Source organism: Dipteris shenzhenensis, chromosome 29 (genome assembly GCF_047967505.1).
Source record: "Dipteris shenzhenensis isolate YYH24624 ecotype China chromosome 29, Dip_SZ_1.0, whole genome shotgun sequence".
Classification (NCBI taxonomy): domain Eukaryota; kingdom Viridiplantae; phylum Streptophyta; class Polypodiopsida; order Gleicheniales; family Dipteridaceae; genus Dipteris; species Dipteris shenzhenensis.
This window is the reverse complement of record NC_141624.1, coordinates 33,766,914-33,774,376: the sequence shown is the minus strand read 5'-3', so window position 1 is coordinate 33,774,376 and position 7,463 is coordinate 33,766,914.

Here is a 7,463-nt window from a genome sequence, read left to right as displayed (position 1 = left end):
CGTAACCTTCTCCATTGTCATCACCGGGTGCGTCGCGTCGTGCGTCCCTCCAAATTGTTCCATGAATTGTTCGAGTATAGCCGTTGCTTGATCGCGCGTCGTGTCCCTCAACAACTCCAAGGATACGTTGTACCCGTAATGCAGCAGCTCGCACGCATACGCTGTGATCCCTTTCGTCTTCGTGTCTAGTAGCTTCTGCCCCTCCAAACTTTCCATCATCCTATCGGTCTCATCGAACTCAATGTCAAGCTCGACAAGGATCTCTTTGAGGAGTCCTGCAGGAGAAGTGCAATCCAGGATGAGTATGCTGTTCTTGCAACTCGTTAATTCTGTTTCTCAACTGTTGCGGTTTTTTTTAATTTTCGAAAGCATTACGCACCATTTGCGAATCTCAAGCCTCCCGGCTCTCTTTTAGCTGGCAAACGCCTATTGCAGTTGTCAATGAAGTCGCGTAGTTCCACATACGTGTTGAAGCCGTTGATGTAAGCTCCCGGACGTTCTCCTGCATTGTTTGCTAGCCGGAATTGCTTTGTGGTTAGGAAGAACCTCCTCTTTGCTGGTGGAGGTTTTGTTGCCTTCGTGTTGCTTTTGTATAGCGCAAATAGCTGCTTGCAAGCACGACTTATTACACCATCTTTTCAAATGAGCCGTCTTTTTAAATCTTCAAGAAAAAAAGATTCTTTCATGCTGGTGGAATTTACCTTGTCTGCGTCCATGTCTTATGCTGCAATGTCCCGAGCTTTATGATTCTCTGCACCTGTTCTCGACAACAGACAAGATATTAAAACCATTTTCCTTGCACGCATGTTTGACGCAACATATTCATGACTTGCCTCTGCCTTTTTCAATCTCTGGTAGTGAATACCTTTATGCGCGTGGTTGTGTTGTCGGCTGTGAGAACTCTTGTGGAATTGGTCTGAATATGTCTGGATGTGGGTAATGTAGTATGCGCAGCCTCGTTCTCTCAGTCACTCTAGACAACATCACGTATGCCAGGCCAGGGGCAAACACTCCTCGGAATATGAGCAGCGCTTTGTTGGATATGGTTGCGCCTTGGGATTTGTGTCCCGTGATAGCGTATGCTAGGGTCAGTGGAAATGTGGACTTGTGGAACCATTTTCCATTTATTGCCTTTCGCTGATGCTTCGAGCGTCGTAATGTGAGCACGGCCGCTGTTGTGTCCACGATGACAGTGATACCGTTGATTTTCCCCCTGCTAGTTGCATTGATGCTCTTGATTTTGCACATTGCTCCATTTGCGGCACCTATTGCGAGGTCGATGTTTTCCGTTATCATTGCCTTCGCCCCCACGCAAATTTTTCCTATCTCGTTGAAGCTTTTGTCCTTCAACCATTCTTTGAGAGCTGGTTCGCTCGCGGCGTTACTGTGTATTTGAACATGCACAATAGTCTCGGGAGTGTTGAATTTCTCTACAAGCTCATCGTTGAAGGTAGCGACATCGACTCTGTGTGTGCAAATGATGGTTGTTTCGGCATCGATGAAGTGGCATGCACCTTCCTTGTCGACAATGCACTGCCCCAAACAGTCGGAAATCTCGTCAGTTGTGGGCGTCCTGAGTCTTATGGTATGCAAGAATGCGAGGAACGGCATGTCTCGTGCATGTCGCACCGAGAATTGCATGTGGTACATTTTCGCTGCAGGCCAGTGCGCGGAGGACGTGATGTGGCACGGCTCGAAGAGATCCTCGCGGTGTTTGCAGACTGGCGGTAATTGTGCCAGGTCACCAAAAATTATCAGCATTTTGTGTCTGAATGGCTCATGCAATGTGCCATTAGTGACATTGACGATTTGTCTTACCACGAGATCGAAAGTCATCCTTGTTAGCATGGACATCTCGTCAATGATGATCGCGTTGGCTTCCTTGATTGCGAGGTGTCGCTCATCCGTCTCATGGATGTTCAGTGGATATTGACTGCTGCGCACAGGGATCTTGAATTGGTAGTGTACAGTGGTTGCAATCCCGCTCAGCCGCATCGCAGCCGCCCCTGTTGATGCACAGAGTATTGCCGTTTTGTTTTGCGCTACCAGATGTGAAACATAGTACCGTATCAAGAAGCGTATCAAGAAGCTTTTGCCGCTACCTGGTGTTCCACAGACAATGTGTAGCCCCGAGCTTGTTGAAGCCAGGCTTTCGAAGACTCTTTGTTGTTCTACTGTCAATGCGGCATTGGCGATGGCGTGAAACTCGGCCATTTTTTGCAACATCCTCGCGTGTGTTGGCCCTTCGACGGTTTGCTGGTCGATGTTAGGCGCTTCCATCGGGCAGTCTCGGATGATCGCAACCTTTTGCAATATCATATTGATCAACTGGTCCGTGTGGTCAGTCGCTAGCAAGTTCCTTTGCGTGTATTCGGTCACATACATCTCGAGGTCCTCGTTGCTCAATATGAGGCCGCGCATTTGGCATTCGACAAAGTAGGATCCAGCTGTGTTGGCAGGTGATATGAGCTCCGTTTCATTCCTGAAGCTGAGTTTTCGCAAGAGCAAGTTGTAGAAGTACCCCTCTGGTTGATGTCCAGGGTGGTAGTCAGTGAATCTGACGACTCGCTCACATTTTGCGATCCTGTTGCCGAAGAGGTCAAGACCGACCATTCCACGTTGCGTTTCCTTGGGCTTTCGTATCACATATTGCCTATGGTAATCGTAGAACGTGCTCTCCTCGATGACGCTCGGTCTCCCGCAGTATATGTCGACCGGGTGCAGGGTGACGTTGTTGTTTCGCGAGACGATGCGTTGTCTTAGAGATGGTGGCGAGGAGTCGACATAGTGAACGGTCTCGCTCCTTGTGATTGTTGGTATCTGCATGCAGTTTAGCGCGGCCTCTGTTGGAGAGGTTGGTTTTGATAGGAGGCTCGCGGCGATGAGTTTCAGCTTTACCTCGTCGAGATGTTGCAACCCCAAACGTGAGGCGTCTTCTGAACGGATGTTCAGTTTGCCCATTGGTTCAGATTTCATCGCGCACTTGAGGAGGTAGTGAGAGATTGAAGAGTTTGTCACCCGCTGTATGTTCATGTGCGCACCCCACAACAGTAACACGGAAGGGTGGTAGGGGACGACGTTTCGGTGCTCATGTCTCGGCCGGTAATACAACCAACGTTGCGTCAGAGGGTCGAGGATGGGTTCATATTCTGACTGTGTTGCGAAAGGGAAGCCGTGCTTGCAACTGTGGTGTGACGGTCCGACGTAGCACGCTTTCCTGCATACGTGCGATTGCTTCCTGAGAACTAGTTCTCGCAGCCTTGTGTTTCGAGGATCCAGGGCCTCGTCCCTGGGGACGTAAGCTGCAATCTCATTTGCAATTCGCTGACGGTCATCATGGTGGACCCACAATATGACATGGGCGTGTAGGGAGCCCCTGTTTTGTATCTCATAACGAACGACATGGTGTTGTATTCGGCCAAGCAGACCGTCGGATGAAAGCAAATGCTTGCACATGAACATGTGGAAGCGTGCGTGGAAAAGTGCCATGCATTCAATAGGACAGTCCTTCCAAGTGAATTGCACATTATAATGCGTTGCGATGCTCTCGATCACATTAATTTCTTGCCACCGTGTATCGGTGACCTCGTCTGCAGTGAATGTCAGAAAGAAATCTGGGAGGCCCCAAGCATCGACCATCGTTATGAGGTCCTTCAGTTGCCGTCGATGCCACGATGGGGACCCCGGCATTGTTGATGGCATGCTGTAGCGAAGCACGTGTCTCATTGCGTCTTCATCGGTCATGGTAGGGTTGGCTTTCCTATATTGGTCGATGTCTCGTTGCAAGCATGTAGAGTTGCTTGAATTGGCAATCATCACTGCCTGTTTTAACTGGAACATGATCAACAGGTACGGCTTGTAGAGCGTGTAGATAGAGAATAAGGTGCATATTCTCATTTTCACATAGTTCCTGAACTGTATGCAGCCATCATAGTAGCCCCGTCCGAAAGGGAACAAGAATGGGAACACTGCTGACTCCATGGTTATGTCAACGCACGCACTGCCAGCTGCTGCTACTCCATCGACGTGGAATGAAGCGACCCTCTCTGAAAGCATTTCTGTACCCCGTAGCTGTATGGAGGCAAACTCATGCTTGTCCCTTGCATCAAAGGTGCGACGGTTCGCAGGGTCCACCATGTTTTGCAAAAGCAGGAGCTCAGGCTGAGATTCCGCTATTGACATTAACTCGAAGGGAGCTACCTCATCGTGTAGTTCCAAGATACCTGCAATGGTTTGAGGACTCAAGATGCACATACCCATCTTGATGTCCGCACGCTCTGCTAAAGAATTGTACTTGCGCAATATTGGATTGTTCTCGATGTTGTATGCGAGCACACCTGACAGCTCGTTCGTCACGATTTCTTGAGCCGAGCTTAGTGGGACGTTTCGCCAAGATATCAGAGGATTGTCTAGAAGTGACCTTCGATCGAGTGTGCCACGAGCAATCGCATTTGCAGTCGTGGTAACTGAAATGGATACATCTATGATGCTTAGCAGTTGCGTGTGGAGGTGGTTTGTTTTAAGCAACTGCCGAGAGTATTGTGGCATCAACCGCACAATGTATCTGCTGCGCTGGGCATCTCGTGTGCAGCTTTGGCATTTCCAGTAAGTCACTTGCATGCCCATATTCTCACAGGCATCCAAAAGTATCATGTTTCCAAGTGCGGCGCTGTGGCTTGAGATCCCTATGCCTTGCGAAGAAACGATCCTTTGGTTTGCAGACAGTAGCGTGGTTATGCCACAGACACCGCAGATTTGAAGGCTAGAGAAAATAGCCGCGCAATTACTAACCCATTGCTTGTATCTATCTGCGATGGTCAACCACGATGACGTAGCTGGCCTCAAGGACATCTTTCTTGATGTTATATCAAGTTGAATAGCTCGATCTCTGGCTGCTCTGAGCGTTGACGAATGGTCACGTTCGAAGGAGTTTCCGGTGGTCATTTCTACATCGTGACATGAATCGATGTCTTATGTTCGGGTTTAAAAACCTACATGGATTAATAATAAAAACCATCCGAAACTTTGCTACAATTTCACTCACGTGGTTTTGTCTAAACGCAACAGGAAAAACAAAATGGACTGAACCTCTATCTTTAGAAGGTGAAAGAATTGATAAAATAACTTGAATCAAGCAAATACATTTTGTTGTGCGTACCTTTAGGAGAAGACACTCGTTTGGAGGCTGCAAACATCTCGAAAACAGAAGTGTTGCAGACATGATTAGTATGTTGGTCGAACCAAGCAAATGTAATGTTCCCTTGCGGAAACAGAATGTGCGAAGAAGTGTGCGTGCTCAAGATGAGGAGTTTAAAAAAAAAAAACCATACGTAATGTATGGTGGAGAGCCGGCACATGTCTCTCCAAAAATTATATATCATAGGGGAACGTGCCATCCCCCCGTTTCGAATAGTCACCTCCAGTGTTGGAGGTGTAGCGCATTAATGCGGACCAGAGCAACAGACGGTGCAGAAACATTTCAGAATTGAAATGACCGTACATTGTACTTACGTGGAGTATCCTTTCTGACGTCCACAGCTCGACGACAAGTGGCCTATTTCTTTGCTGGAGTGTTGGAATGTGAAAAACAATCATGATTAGTCAATATGCATTCCTTGTGTTCAGCATGTTTGGATATGTTTGTTAGCATATGTGCAATTTCCTAAAGATGATAAATTCAAGCAGAAAAGCTATACACAATCCAACGTTAGACATCGTCCGTGTGCTGATATCTATCTCTTGGAGGCTTAGTTCCTTTAGTAATTATTTGTCAATGCTGCGAGCTTGTAGCAACCTAGAGAATGTCAAAATTTCTCATCAGCGTTTTGGTACTTTTGTCTATCGACCTATATGCACTATTGATTGGAAATTGTGAGTTCAATTTCCACTAACCTCCGCGGGTGCTCACGAAGAAGGGCTCAGGGTATCTACATGCTGTTGAGCCAACCCGTTGCTTGGCCGCACACCCTCTTTTGTGACCTCGGTGATCCGACAAGTAGCCATCTCGTCGCCTTGGTTGAGGAGAGGTTGAAGGGCTCTCGCTAAAGTCCCATGGCTTCAAAGATCTGACAATAGAGTCGAAGAAAGAGATGGAGACCAAAGCAATTAAGGCTGAAGAGGTCACCGAAGATTCTGTCACTACTCAAGAAGCACAACAGAGTGTATGAATCAGGGAATGAGCACAACAGAGGAGGTGAAGGTGGATGAATCAGGGAATGAGCACAACAGAGGAGGTTGAAGGGCTCTCGCTAAAGTCCGTGCCTTCAAAGATCTGACGATAGAGTTGAAGAAAGAGATGGAGACCAAAGCAATTAAGGCTGAAGAGGTCACCAAAGATTCTGTCACTACTCAAGAAGCACAACAGAGTGGATGAATCAGGGAATGAGCACAACAGAGGAGGTGAACGTGGATGAATCAGTGAAGAATCTACTGGTTGGGAAGGCTCCTGAAAAAGCTATGGGCGCTATGGAGATAACAAAGAAAGGAGTTAGGTCTGCAGAATACATGTGGGATATTTCAAGCAGACGGACGTAGAAATACTGTGAACGATGCATGAGAGACTGCGACAGAGAGTCAAAGATACCCGTCAAACATGTCGCTTACACAAAATCAATGCAAACAAGCAGCAGCTTGTTTTGAGAGTCTTAGATTACACAAGGTTGGGACAATCCTGTGCCCAAATAATCAACTAGGAGTGGCACGAACACCGCTCAGCAGAGGCAAGAGGAAGGCCTCAAACACAGGTGCCAAAGCTCAGGGTGCTGAATTTTGGATACCGCACAGACAATGGGGTGTCATATCTATGGGTGGAGGCAGTTCCAAGGCGTGGATCGTCGAGGCAGGTCGACCCAGATGAGGGGATTTTGAGAGCTATCACGGTGGAACGCAGCTATCCATATAATGTCTCCAAGAGGTTCGAATGCATAGCATCTGACTGAAATGCAAAGGCCAAGCAATTGAACAAGGGTGATGCCATCGAATTGTGACGTTCGAGAACCAAAGGAAATTTGAGAGATTAGCATCACACGAAAACTCAGAGGGTCGCATCAGCGCAGTTCTACCATCGTTGTTCCGCTTTCGGAACAACTTTAAAACCCTGTCAACCTTTAAAAACTCTTGCAAGACTCACTCTCTACTGCCAGATGAAGCTGGTGCCAAGGCCCTCCGCATTCTCGTCGTATGGGCAAAACAAGCAACGGAAGCCTCAAGCTGAAGCACTGATCCTCCTACGTCTCTCTCGCTTTCCCTGCCTGGTAGCAGCATTAAGAGGATAGAGGCTTGGGTTCCATTACAAAAGTAGACATTGATCCACAACAAGCTTGCCCTTTCGGCCATACGCGATCAGAGGCCCTCCGCATTCTTGTCGTATGGGCAAAACAAGCAACGGAAGCCTCAAGCTGAAGCACTGATCCTCCTACGTCTCTCTCGCTTTCCCTGCCTGGTAGCAGCATTAAGAGGATAGA